General features: G+C 44.0%; 1 protein-coding gene and 1 long non-coding RNA gene across 3 annotated transcripts in view; both read right to left on the reverse strand.

Moving 5' to 3' along the window:
* Window positions 1–461: 461 nt before the first annotated feature.
* The window catches only part of mos (v-mos Moloney murine sarcoma viral oncogene homolog), a 56,296-nt gene continuing 41,994 nt past the window's right edge, over window positions 462–14,763 (reverse strand). The window contains exon 2 of the transcript XR_007397453.1: window positions 462–471. The gene's annotated coding sequence lies outside the window, so the exon portion shown is untranslated. The remainder of the gene's footprint in view (window positions 472–14,763) is intronic.
* The window catches only part of LOC125740132 (uncharacterized), a 149,722-nt gene continuing 142,742 nt past the window's right edge, over window positions 7,784–14,763 (reverse strand). For both annotated transcript variants that reach the window (XR_007397455.1, XR_007397454.1), the window contains exon 2: window positions 7,784–13,031. This is a non-coding gene — a long non-coding RNA (uncharacterized LOC125740132). The remainder of the gene's footprint in view (window positions 13,032–14,763) is intronic.

Here is a 14,763-nt window from a genome sequence, read left to right on the forward strand (position 1 = left end):
TAGCGCAGTGCTCATTTGCAAGCCCTGAATTTGGTACCAACTCGCTGCTGATCATTGAGTCTTATAACCAAATATAGTTTTGGCTGGTCAAGTAAGCAAGCATATGGTGAAAGATGCTCAGGGTGTGTGGATTTAAGAGCAGTTTTATGTGCAGAAATGTCATTTATATAGATAACTGACTGGTTTATTTTGTATAGTTGTATAATATGGATAGTGTATAGTTTTTTTTTTCCAAGTAGCACAAGCACTGTGGGATCAGTAGTGTTTTGGTTTTGCTTGTGGTGTAAACATACTGTACAAATATATTCTGAATTTTATTTGAAGTGGCGGATCGAATAGCCAGTGATAGAGGATATTTAACTGTACATAAATGTATGCAAATTTAATGTGGAAAATCATAGCATTCCTGGGCAGTATCTCCAGCAAGGCTTTTGCCCCAAGATAGCGGCAATATGCAATATGGAGAAGAATCTACTCTGTGGTGAAGGTGATGTATTCAGATGTTAAAGAAAAACTTTTTTTTTTAATTTGGATCTATTAAGTAAATTTTGTGCCGAAAGTATGAAGTTGTGCTTGAAATGTCTTTCATTTCGTTGTAAAATTAAATGAACCTTAAATTTTTGTAAATACTGGATTTTTGTACGTTTCTTTTTTATTTTATTGCAACACAAGGTACCAAATTCATTTAATAAAGTACACTGTGGTCATTGAATTAGCCTCATGTGTTTGTTCGTTGCGGTCATGCAGACTAACACAGCTTAACTTCATTTGTCCACTTTACATTTTCCAAACATTTTCCAAATAGTTTTGAGACAGAATTCCTCCCCACTGTGATGGATATGCTGTGTTGCCTGGCTCACTCTTAGCATCCACAACAAAAAAACACACACACGTCTGCAAATATATTCAAAAAGTACAAACTGCAAAGGGTGATATAAAACTGCAAGACTTTCAGTTTGACTGCACGTTTTGGGATGTTGTTTGGACCTTATTCCCTCCACTTTTATTCCTGAAAAATATGCACACTTTCTAAAATCAGTTTCTTCTTTGGAACAATTTTTACTATGCCAGTGAGAATCTGTATATATTTGCTACAGCCAGTAATCCTGTATCACAAGGTTCAGCTGCACAGTAGAAACTTTCAATGCACTTACTTCTTTTGCAGATACTTTTATCCAACGCGGCAAACAGCCGAGAGAGCCGGGTCAGCCAATTCCTGGAGCACTTTCCCAGCTAATGGCCTCACTCAAAGGCCCAACTGTGAAATCACTCTGATGACCATGGGATACAAGGCAGCAACCATCTGCCCATGGGCACCGAACCCTAACCCACATAGATACACAGCAGCACTCTAGACCCATCTCCATATAAACGGGTGTGATTTGATATCAGAGATCCACTCTGGGAGGCTGTACTTAAAAACACAGCAGCATTATGATGGAATCCTCAGTCTTTTCCTTTCACTGGTTCTCCTCTGAAGTGTAAAAACACCATAATCTGGGGCCCGATTATACTTTAATTTCATAAACAGGAACTGCTCTATGGCTTAAAATGTCACATAACCAGCCGGTATATTTCACGCATAAACACAGAAACCAGAGTATCACTGAACAACAGTTCTGTAGCTTTAAAGAAACATACACAATCGAGCAAATTTATATGGCCCTTTTTACAAACCTGTGACACAAAGAAATAAAAAAAGGCTCATTCTTCTTTGCGTCTTGCGTGAAATTGCACTTAAAGGGCCCAGCGGCTTTTTCTAATGTCCGTTTGTAAGAGCCAAGTGGAAATGTTTGGTCCACGGCCCAGCATTCCAAAGATGAATCGATGAAAGAAAAAGAATCGCCATGGATACAACCAGCGCATGTAAACGTGCAGAAAATCCTTCAGCCGCAAGCCAAGGGAGCCCTTTGAGCAGCGAATCTGAAAAGGCTCTTTCTAGGCAGACACTTAGGAGGCCCCCAGCAGGCCGCTGCTCAAGGGCGCCCCCATCAGGCCACACTATCTGTTGTCGCCTGGAGACTCAGGGAACACAGACAGCTTTGCGTTTGGACCCACCCCCACAAAAAAAGAGAAAAGAAAAAAAATAGCTTGTAAGCCTGTAAGATTGACACAGGGCAGTAAGATAATATCACCTCTGCTCAGCTTGCATGAGGGTGTGGGGGGGGAGCAATGGAAAAATGCATATCTGGATAATTATGTCTATCATTCAGATTTTTGCACCCTCAGATGTATCAATCTATGTTACTGTCTTCTGCAAATTCCTGTTAAATTCCGCCATGTGGCCCTGCAGGCTGTGATCAGAAGGTTGCCGGTTCTAATCCTGTGGTTAGTGAGGTTACTGCTGGGACCCTGGTCAAGGGCCTTAACTCTGATTACCCCAGGGACAGGCTGACCCTGTTTTCAGAATTGTACTTCACTTTGGATAAAAGCATCTACAAAAAAAAATACATTTTAACAGCTTTGGAGCAGCTACGTGTATGAAGTGGCTATAAAAAGAAGCTAAACCTTTTTGTCTGACTGCTTTTATTGATCTGCATTCTGGTTACGGTTTAATAATACTGCTGTAGTCTATACTGCCATAATGTGAAGTGTGTGAGTGATACCTAAATCGCCCTCTTAATCACAGCAGGGTACAGGCTCTCTGGCAGCCTGGTCAGCAGGGGATGGCTGCTTATCACAGCCTTGCTTCCAGGCCACAGTTTCAGCCTCGGCATTGCAGGCAGAGGAACTCGGAACTTCATTTACATTGCTGATGAATTCTAAATATTGCATGAAGGGTCACATATCAAAGGTCTCATACTTCCAGAAACTGGCCACTTGCCGTCGCTCCCAGATCGCAAGTGATTCACTGATTTTGCTTGAAAGACAAAAAATATTTTCGAATTTCATTTATCTTGCTTTCCTACTTATCAAGCAGGAGTGTAGCAAGGAATTCTGCCCCCCCCCTAACAAAATCTCAGCTTGGGACCCCCTGGTAGATTTTGCCAACCTGGAAGAGGGGGGGCAGTCCAGTTCAGGGCCTGTTTCCACCCCCCTGATGTTGGGCCTAGAACCTATCTCAGGCCTGGAGTGGACACCAATCCATTGCAAGGCACACACTCAAAACTATGGGCAATTTTAGAGAAACCAGTTCACCTAACCTTATGTCTTTGGACTGCAGTCTGGGGAGGGATCCAAACCCATAGCCTTTCAGATGTGAGGGTATAATGCCGCCCACAGAGATGCTGTCCTTATACTAAAGTGAAAACAACTCCAGTTCAGCCAATAAGCCTATGGATACATCTGGATCATATAGAATAAGCTCACCCATGTAAGACAAGAACTTTATTGATCCTAGTGGGAAATTCTGGAAATAACATTCATTCACCGTGCAATACCCAGTGTGCAATACAATTTATTACTGTACCACCCAGTGTACAATACTTTTTATTACTGAGCTGTTACAATGGAATTCCATGCAATACTTTCCCTGACATTCTTTGCACTGTCTCTGTTTATTGTTCCTTATTGTTTATTGTTATTGTCTATCAATGTTTAAATGTCCCTTTATTGTCTAATCATATGTCTTGCTGCTGTGGACCTGCTATTTCCTTTGAGATTAATAAAGTATCTATCTATCTATCTATCTATCTATCTATCTATCTATCTATCTATCTATCTATCTATCTATCTATCTATCTATCTAATTTAGAGTGCTGACCGATCTAAGTACCAGGCATGGAGAATGTCAATACCAGCACACCTGTGACTCACAGGTTACAGTGGCTGGCAGACTGATTTCGTCAATGTTGGACCAAAGGGCCTTAATCCCAACAACTCCAGGGACTGTCTGGCCCTGCACTGTGAACCCAAGAATGATCTCTGCAGAGAATCCCTGTGTACAAATAGTGAATGATCGTGTATCAGTGTTTATCTTACATCAGTATACACATATCAATATATCTACATATTAATAGTGCATCCTCAGCTCATTTTTCAGTATTTGCTGTATTATTCTGCAAATTTTTCAAATGGGCACAGATCCACTGATCCAATCCTGCAAGAGGGCAGGGCTACCACACACTGTCAAACACTGACTCAAGCACGACCAATGAGGTTATACGATTGGATGAGCGCCCGCCCCTAGATGACTGGCAGGTGATGTGACGCCACATTTCTGCTAAGAGATGCACACATGACTTGCTGATCTGCAGTTTCTCTTCCTGTCACGGAGTCTTCAAGCTACAGTGCTTGGAATCTGCTATTTCGGAATCGGTGTGCAAAGATGGATTCAACATGGAGTCTGCTGTTACAGTAAAAATCCAGCAATTAAATAGCAAAAATAGCACATTGTGAATATAGTTAATCTAGGTTTAATTTCACTTTTCACAGTCACAGCTCTTCCATATACTTGAACCCATCACCAGTGACCTTCTGTTAATTATAATGCTGGGGGAATCAAGCTTATCATTTGGATTTGCTGATTTTTAAACACACTTAGAGTCACAATTAAAGCTTTAATCCACAGTCACTTCAGAAACTGAATGGCAAGTAACCTTGAAATATACCTGGGATCTTAGCGGGGATATGAGCAGCTACAGAGTGACCAGATGTTCCCTTGGAGATGAGTAGGAGACCCAATTGTAACACAGTATTAGTGCTGGTCCTCCGTCTGGGATCTTCTCCAAAATGTGGATTTCATCGCCATCGAGTGGGATGTGAATAAAAACCAGCACGATTTCAGTTTGTGCCATGACCTTTAAAGAAGGGACGAACAAGTCATGTATAAAGTGAAGTACTCGGAGGAGGAGTGACTCCCACACTGAGCCTCCCAACACCACGACAACAGTCCTGGCTGCACACTGGAACAAGCTGCATTCTGTCAGCTAATCTGGGTCTCCTGGAAAAGGAATAAAGTCAATTGATGACATTAATTTTACATTCATTTAGCAGATGCTTTTATGCAAAGCAATGTGCTATTGAGAGAGCTGGGTCAGTCAGTCCCTGGGGCTATTGGGAGTTAAGGGCCCAACAGTGAAATCATTCAGCTGACCCCGGGATCAGAACCAACAACCTTCTGACCACTAACATGGCATCTTAACCCACTGAGTCACACACCATCCTTTGAAAAAAGAGGCTTGTTCTTCTCTAAGATGCTTGGAATATAGAAATAAGAATGTCACCGGAAGCTAAGTTTTGAAATAAACCACATATACTTATAGACCAAAGGCCGGCTTAAGTACTTAATCATTAATATTGCTAACTGAATATCAAATAATGATAGATAAGTGGTATCAGTCATGAGATGTGGATCACCCATCACATGTTGAGCAGATGGGATTCTGGGAGTGAAATCTCGAAGTGAAAAAGACGTGCTCACAAACATGCGCATGGATCAACACCAAGAATAGCCTGGCTGCTGACTCCACCATCTACACAGAGATGATTTAAATTGCCCAGTCACTCCTGCAGAGGCTTACAGAAGCCAATCAGACAACGCTGATCGACAGGGACCGAAGAGCCGGGTTCTCGGTGCGTGATAAGCTAGTCACGCATTATTCTCCCAAACAAAGATGCAAAGCTAGGCCTGTCAGCCTCATCTCTACACCTTTCTTAAAATACAGTGAGAGGTCAGCCTCCCACTTCACAGACCTGCTTTCGGAAGGCGCACTCAGGAAAGGCAGGGCTGTGTTTGTTTTTCCTGGGGCCCCCACTCAAAATGTCATTTGCACTGCCACAAAATAAATAAATAGCTAGGGAGTAGAATCAGAAGATGATAGCTAGCTAGCTGGTTAGCAGAACAAGCTGCTTCTGTACTCCAAAATAAGGAGCACCTTTAGCGTATTGACTGTGACCCAAACCTTTGGTGTGGCTCGCGGAAGTGCGTCAAGGTGATAAACACTGTCGCTGAGGAAAAGGTCTTCACTTTGGCTTCTGACTTCAGAAGATCTTAAGTGGTCACTAAGCCAACAAGACCCCAGAGAGCATGAAAATACACCTACAATAAAGGAGGGTTGGCACTAGGGTATAGCTGGGATTTTGTTTTATAAATCTACAATCCATTTGGTTATTTTCAGCATCATGTGTCTGTACAAGCGCTATATAGGGGCGTTGTGTGTCTCAGCGGATTAGGGTGTGGTGCTTTTGATTGGAGGGTTATCAGTTCAAATGCCATAGTTGGAGTGGGTTCAAGTAGGGCCCTTAACCGTAGTTGCCCCTGGGACTGTCTGACCTTGATCTCCGAAACAAAATGTCGGTCGTTCTAGGGAGAAAATCTTCTGGTAAGTTTGCATCAAAATGTTGGCACTAAGACACATCTGTGCAGAGTTTTCAATTAGGACAATATGGAAGCCTGATGATAAACAGTTACTAGATCAGCAAACACAGGAGGCTGGACCATCATTTTGAGCTACTGCATCAAGACAAACGCATAATGAATTTCTGTCATGTCTTGCCATTCTGGAATAATCCATTTTTACGACTAGACATAAACACTACACATTATGGACAACTTTAGCTGTCCTCTTCTAACTGATTAGCAAACAGTGATTAAAAATGCCACGCTTGAGGAATTATTCCTATATGATAGTAGGATGTGAGATCCATTCATTCACATGCCTCTAATTTCTGTCTTGTTCTCTTGCTCTGAACCTCTTCAGACTAAGTGTTCAGAGCTTAACTGGTGAGGAAACTGCGGCAATGCAAGATGCAAGTGAGCGCATCTTCGGCATCGTCGTTTAGCATTTCGCTCAAACACTGTGGCTGAGATTCACGCACAATCTACTCCATTCACAAGGACCCTTTTTCACGAAGCCTTTTACATAAAAATGTAATATTCATTAGATCTTTTTATCATTCTGAAACATTCGGACTGATGGCTCAGTGGATAGTGATGTAACCTCAAGCCTTCAGGACTGGGGTTTTGAACCCTTCCCATACTGTATGCATGCAATGGCCTAGCATCCTATCCAAGGTGATCCCTATGTTGTGTCCTGAGGTGCCTGGAATAGGCTGCAGGCCCCACTGTACAGGCTAAGGGGTTAGAAGATGGATGGAAACATGAACATTAGATATAAATCTAATGCATGAAAGAGCTCAATTGGTCAGCAATCTTTCTTGTGTGCTGCAGGACCTGGGTATGAGATTGTGTCGGATTCATTTTTCAGGGTGGTGTGTGGCTCAGGTGCCTGTTAGCAGAAGGGAGTGGGTTCCAATCCCACAGCTAGCAAATTGATTTTACCATTGGGCCCTTGAACGGGGCCCTTATCTCCCGGCTGCTCCAGGGAATGGCTGAACCTACTTTTTCAAAAAATGTACATTGGGTTGGAAAATATGTCTGCTAGAATAAATGTATGAAAAGATGGTGGTTTCATACTTCCAGGGTTGTGGGTTCAATTCCCAAGATAGATCTGTGTGTGTAGGTTAGACCTTCAGTCTGTATGGGTTGACAGTTGACATTGAAAAATAATGATAAAATCAATTGTTACATCAATGGATTTCAATATAGTCTATAAAGAACACAAACATAATGCAAACTCATAAGGATCTGGTCTTCCCAGGAAATGTCTTATGTTTTATGATAATTAGACATTTGAGAATGTTAATACCTTAATTTAGATAAAGGGAGGCATTTGGTGAATATTTTCTTTCGCTCGCTAGAGGCTGAAATGGAAATCTATCTAACAGAATCTCTTCAAGGACTTTGCTGCATCCTTAAACAAATTAATCAGCACGTATAAATTTTTAGGCCTAACAAATTAAAAGATATTGTAAAGTATTAGCACAGAAAAGCAATGTCATACACATGGAGGTTAAAAGATTTAATTAAAAAAAGAGAGACAAAAAGTAAGGATACAGATTTATTACGTTTGACCTAACATAACTAGAAAAATGATTAAGTCTTGCTAGCATAATTAAGTTACACATCTTCAATTGAATTTCTAATTAAAAGAGAATGTATGTATCGTATGCCATGCGGAATTTCATTTTACCAGGTATCAAAGTGATGGTGATGTCCTTTCAATATCAATTAATCACACAGATGAGCACTGGGTTAAGGCAATTTACAGGGGGGCTTGAATAACATAATTGGCTGAATTGTGAAGATCAATCCATTTTTCTAACCACTTATCCTGGAGAGGGTCATGGGGAAGCTTGGGGCCAATCACCCGGCTGAGGGACACGCCACATGGGATGTCAGTCCAATGAAAGGCCCATACCTGCACAACCAGCAGTACTGAATCACCAGTTAGGTTCACTGCATGTCTTTGGATTGTGGAGGGAAATTCATACAACACAGAGAAACTGTAAAAGATGTTTCACGCGTCTGCACTGATAATCATCAACTTGCATTGTCTTCATTGGTGTGATTTGTGTTTGTCGTGCAAGTTCCTGATTTGCAGAGATAGATTTCATTTCAGATTGGAACCAATCAGATTAGGGCTCATTTTCAAATGTTCAGTCATTTCAGATCAGTCCATTTCCATTGGCATGGGTGTCTGCACCTCAAGGAGCTGTTGACTCGATGGCAATTATTGCTTCAATAAGGTGTGATACAAAATATTAGGTTAGGGGTCCAATTATTTTTGTCCAAGCTATTCTCATTTGTTTTATTATGTATAATAATATGTTAAGCCATAAATCAAAAGCAAAGCATTTGCCCTATAGAATAAACAATGGTAGATGCCAACTGCTATCGTCAATATCAACTTATTTTGCTGGAAATCATGACACTTTTTTATGTCAAATGGTGCTAATTCTTTTGGCTTCAGCTCAGCATTTCCACCTAGACTCAGACCTCTTCAATCAGGTAGTGGTGTTCAGATTAGCTCATTAATTATGCAAATTGCTCTTAATGAATGACCCCAGGGGCACAGGTTCGTCCTGAAATAGAGACAGCAATCAATCATGAATGCATTTTGTTTTTTTGCTTTAATTTTGTTTGGTATATTTGTTTACTTTGAGAGGTTTGCACATACTATTACAGGGGAGTCCAGGATTTTTTAACGTGGGGGCCATAATTCATATTGCGTGGCCAACCATATGATTAGCTAATGATATGTCTTTAATCAGTGAGTGACAGGGGAAGGGCACTTCTGTGGCCAATCAGCCCCTAGGGCCCTGCCTCTGTATACACCCTTGATTGTGGGTGATATGTAAGTCAGATTTATGATTGAGGATTACACTTTGAGAATCTTGCATCCGGTTTTAGACACTTTGGTCTAAAATTGGTGGTGACCAAGATCTCCTTCTACTGGGACACCTATAATGTCTTCCTTTCTAAGGCCTTCTGTATTATTTTCGCAGATTTAGATCCAACCGTGGGTGTTTAAGGAACTTAAAGGAACAAATCCTACTGGGAATATCAGTCCCAGATTGGGGAACATGCCTCTAGAGAAAAGCACATAACCTGATTTAGTCCAAGTAAACATCCAGATGCAGGGGCCAGAGAAACGAGGATGGAAAAACCAATGGTGTGTTGGATGTCTGCTCTGGACCAGTGGGAAGAGAGTGGGCACCGGTGAGGTAACCAATGAGAAGCTGGCTTGCGATAGACAGTGCTATGGTCGTTAAGTTGTATTGATGGTTCGGCATGGAGGAGCAGTATTCGGTATGCGATGGCTGAAATCTGCATGGTACCAGATCTCTCCTGGACTTCCAGCTCTAAAGCTCATTAGGAAATCTCCTTTCCTATTTCTTGACACCAAGGTGTTTTTTTCTGTTCTGAACAACTTGTTCATTCCTTGTGCCTTGCATCCGGCTGGTGTGCGACTCGTTGGGTTAGGCCTCTGTGCCTATGACCTCAAGGTCGGCAGTTCACATCCTGCAGTTGTAGCATCACAACAGCAAAAGTGTGTGTTTGACAAAAGCCTGAGCTGATGATTTTGAGTAGTAAGCTTGGGGGCTCAGTGACTGGCTCATACCCTCCCAGCTCTATGGGTTCAAATCCCACCTCTCGTCTGCGTCATATGCATGTCTTGCTTATAAACATGTGGTGATTTCTCCTGCAGTCCTGGCACCCCCAAATTGCCCATAGAGTGTCTGTGACAGTCTGGTGTCCCCTGCCTTCTGCCTCCTGGGACAGGCTCCTGGTCCACTCTAACCCCTTATTGGGTATTGGAGCTACAGAGGGCCAGGAATGGGAATCTATTCCAGGAAAATAAGCCCAGCAGCTTTTTAAAAACTCTGACTACTCCTGTACTGCTTAATAGAAAAGACAGAATGGGGCTGCAGATGATCAGAAAATAGACCATCACTATACAGATTAAAAATCACAGGCTTAGCGAACCATCCTATTGAACGGCGCCTTTTCCATAAGCAAACAGATGATGTGATGTGAAATGACACACCTGTTACCAGTGCAGACCGCCATGGGGCCGGTATCGTCAGCCCCCGTTAACCATCCGCAAACACCTTGTTGTCATCTATCCTCTGGCCTATTATACTCAAGGGCTGACGGAGAAACCCCGAAAGAACAGAGTCACACTCGGCCATTGTGTATTTCCTCTGTGTGAGGAGCACATTCCTTAAGCTCAAGCGATGAAACCTTTGTGTCAGGGTTGGATTCCTTTCAACTGACCTCCAGCAAAGCTGTGGGGCTGCACTGATGACATCCGGTTCATCACAAGCACATGGCCGTTTCATCTGAGCTCAAATACAGTTCTGAGGATCATTTATTGTCAGCTTGATACCCAAAGGGACTTCAAGGGCTCAGGGTTTGGGTGTTTTTAGGGCTAGTTCAGGGTGACCCCTTTCTCTGGGCCTCCCGGAAGGATTTATTACCGGGAATCAAGTCCAAAATATATCTACCATCCTTCATTCCTATTCTCTCTACTCACTCACACCTCCTGTACCTCCTCTCTCTACACTCTCTACTACGTGGTCTCTCTTTCATAACACAGACCCTCTACACTACCTCTTTCTACACACCTTTCCTCACTCCCTGTCACTCCACACAAAATCACATGCTCCACTTCCTCTCCCCAGACACTCCTACCTCACTCCCTGTCACTCCACACAAAATCACATGCTCCACTTCCTCTCCCCAGACACTCCTACCTCACTCCCTGTCACTCCACACAAAATCACAGACTCCGCTTCCTCTCCACAGACACTCCTAGATCATTGTCTGTCACTCCACACTGAAATCGCATACTTCTTTGCTATGGAGCAGGTGAAATGCAGCATGTGAAGTAAACAATATGTCCAAATCCTCAGTATGGATGACACAGTGGGCAAACAGTACCCGGATGACATACTCCATTCTTTGAAATTCAGAAGCGTGCAACTGATGGACAATATACCATCCCAGAAAGACACTGGTGCTGCAATTTTTTAACTTTCGCAAGGGTCAAGCTACATCACTGGTAAACATCCACGTCCAGCATCATGCAAGGTGGTGACCGCAATATGCCTGACTACATGCATGCTGTTCTTCAGGATAACACAGCTCAGCCGCGGAAGACAGAGAGAGAGGGGGAGAGGCTGGGAGCTGCTGTCCTGACAGCGAGCACACACAGATGGGAGGGGGCACCCGAGACTGGAGGGGGTCTGCCAGACACACTCATGCAGACAGATACAGGCACACAGAGTTTATACACAGTACCCCTATCTTTGTGGGGACTCGGCATTCATCTCTATGGGCATAACCCTAAGCCTAACATGACGACCTTCACCCCTCCCCAACCCGAGCCTTAACCACAAGTAACCAAACAAAAGACCAGACTTTTGGCATTTTTAGTTTTTTCAGTGCATTCACAGATTTTGAGAAAATTGAGTTTCCCATTGTGATGACCCAAAAAAATGTCCCCACAATGTCAACATAATAGGTTTTTATCAGATTGCGGGGAACATTTGGTCCCCACAATGTAATATAAACATGCCCCCACGTTCCCCACATCCTCTCTCTCTACACCCCCTCACCCAAAGCACACTGACCTCCTTCTACACGCTTATCCTGACCCCAAAGATGAACAGTGACCCAGCGGAGATTAACTCTCTCTTCCATCGTCTGGTTCAGATTGTGCCCAGACAATTTCCCGTGCATTAAATGCATGCTTGTAGGAGCTAAAGCTCAGGCTTTAACAATGACCTTTTTTCTGGGCCCGCAAATTAAGCAGCTGTTATCTATCACCCTTTTTTCCCTCTCACGACAAAGAGACACAACACCCCCCTCATCGCTGCTGCGATATCGATTCTTTCTCTGGAAATCGCAAAATGGATTCTCAGCAGGATACGAGGGCAGTTTACTCCAGCTCACAATAGCAGTATTTTAATCCCTCTAGTCTTCTACAAAAGAACTTTGCACCTTAGAACCCTCTAGAATAAGCGACTTGGTATCGTACAGATTCATTGTCCTTATGACGAGGACAACGTCCTCTCCTCTCCTCTGCTGTCTTCTGGCCTTTTAAATTATTCTTTCATCCTTTCTTTCCCGGTATCATGAAACATTTTGTGTCTGTGTACTAAAAGTTTTTTTGAACAGTATTGTCAAAGTATAGTCTTCTTAAGCACTTCGGGCCAACTGTGAAAGCGCTATATAAAAATAGAATTGAATTGAATTATGTTATGTAATTCAATGGTATTAACACAATATTAGTGAAATATAGCTCTTCAGTTCTCTGTTTTATAGCTCTTCATAGATGATAAGCAAGCTACCTAGATAAATGCTGCCCTAGCTGACAGATTGCTACTTAAAAATATATATTCATTTTTATTATACATGCAATTCTGTACACATGCAAATTGGTCATAAAGGATCATTTATCTAAGAGACCAGGCTGAAGATGAACCATCGGCACGTACTTCAGGGCTAGCATCAAAGTCACGGTGGGTTGGGGTCTCCAGAGATGTGGGTGAAGGTTGAAGTAGGACAAAGGGGGGCAGGGTGTACCAGAATGGGGAGCAATCAGATGACAGTCCCATTCTGGGACATTGACCAATAATTTTATGCCAAGTACACTGCATTGTTTTAGCATATATATTGAGGTGGAGATCAATGGGAGGTAATGTTTCCTCAGTCTGCAAATCATCCCATCCAGGGTGTCCCCCTGCCTCGTGCCCTGTGATGGACTGGCATCCCGTCCAGGGTGTCCCCCTGCCTCATGCCTTGTATTTCCTGGGATAGGCTCCGCTCTCCCTGTGACTCTGTACTGGAAAAGTGCTCGGAGAAATATATATTTTATAATATAAAATATCACATAATAAAATACAATATCTTATAATATAACAATACACACACACGGCAGTGAGGACAGGTCTTTGCTCATTTGTGAACGTGTGTGGGGACACGTGTTTATTTCCCTGAAGAACTCTTCATTTTGAAGGTCATAACTATGATTAAAAACTTGGATGAGACAGGCATGAAACACATTGTCATTAAAATAGGATGCAGAATGAACAATAAATCAGCTTCACATCACGCGGTGCACTGATCCGCGCACTGATCTGGAGTGCTCATGTTTTGGGGTCTAGTCAGACGATGATTTTATTTGAAAATTAAATATTTAGACTGATTCCTCTGCAGCCATTCTTGGTGAAAGCCACAGATTTAAAAGTAGAACTGCGACCATTGCGAGGCCTGTGAACACACAGTGTCGCCCCTGTCTGCTTAGGAACCTCTGGAATACTACTTAACGGACGATCTGTCTTCCACATCTGCTCATCCGGTGCTGGGGAATCGCCCAAGCATCACAGGGTGCACTGCCAGGGACCTTGTGGGGGGTGCCAGTGACCTCTGTTTTAATTCGCTGTGTGACACCGGTCAGCTGAGGGTCACTGTTTCCACAGATCCGAAATCTCAGTTTCAGGAAGCGTGACTAAAACGGCGCATTTCCGACTCGGCGCTAGCAGCTGATGATTTCCAGGAAAAACCCAAGCCGGAATTTCACATGCTGACACTCCATTCAGCTTAAAAAACTTTTAAAAATCAAACTTTAAACATGCAGGAACTGCATCTGCGCCTCTGAATGCGTCCGCCGTGAGGCCTGTCTGCTTTTCCCTGCTGGGACTTGGGGGCAGAGCGTGAGGTTGACACGCGTCAGTCAGTCAGAGAGTGCGAGGCCCATTCTGCCCAGGAGGAGACGACGGTTTGGACAGTTTGTGGGGGGGGGGGGGGGGGGGGCGGGATAGGCAGCACATCCCTGGGGGGGCCAACTGGCAGGTGGCACAGCGGAAAAGAGAGCGAGAGAGAGAGAGAGAAGCTGAGAAAATCGAATGAGCTCTGAGAAAACAGAAGCAGATGGGCCGAGTGCTGGCAGGGCGGATCGAGCGTTTGGCCCGTCAGGCATCTGTGTCCCCCCCCCCCCCCCCCCCCCGAATGGCACCCGTCTGACACGCTCCCACTGGCGCACCCACCCACCCCACGTCCGCTGACGACAGGTGCTCTTCACCCCAACCTCTGTACCCAACGCTGCCCCCTAGAGGAACAGATCAGCAATGTCCGCGAGCACTGCTCGGGCCAGATGCCCTCATCAGTTACTTGAAAGGGAGCCTCCGGTTGCCTAGCTACGCGGGGGCGATCTGCGGCATGTACGAGGGAATGAGACAGCGGGGGTGGTGGGGGTGGGTCTAGCTGAATGGTGATGGGGTCAGCCTACCATCGAGGCTGCCCGTTAGCGAGTGATCCCTGCAGCTAGAGGCCTGACCAGCCACGGGTGATGACCCACGGGTGGCTTAAAATATCGGGCCGGGACCACTGGCCTCTCTCTCCGTGACAGAGGGGTCGGCAGACTGAGAACGAGGGCTTCCACGCTCTGTGTCTCTCGCTGACAGCAATGCTGA

Source organism: Brienomyrus brachyistius, chromosome 4, assembly GCF_023856365.1.
Source record: "Brienomyrus brachyistius isolate T26 chromosome 4, BBRACH_0.4, whole genome shotgun sequence".
Classification (NCBI taxonomy): domain Eukaryota; kingdom Metazoa; phylum Chordata; class Actinopteri; order Osteoglossiformes; family Mormyridae; genus Brienomyrus; species Brienomyrus brachyistius.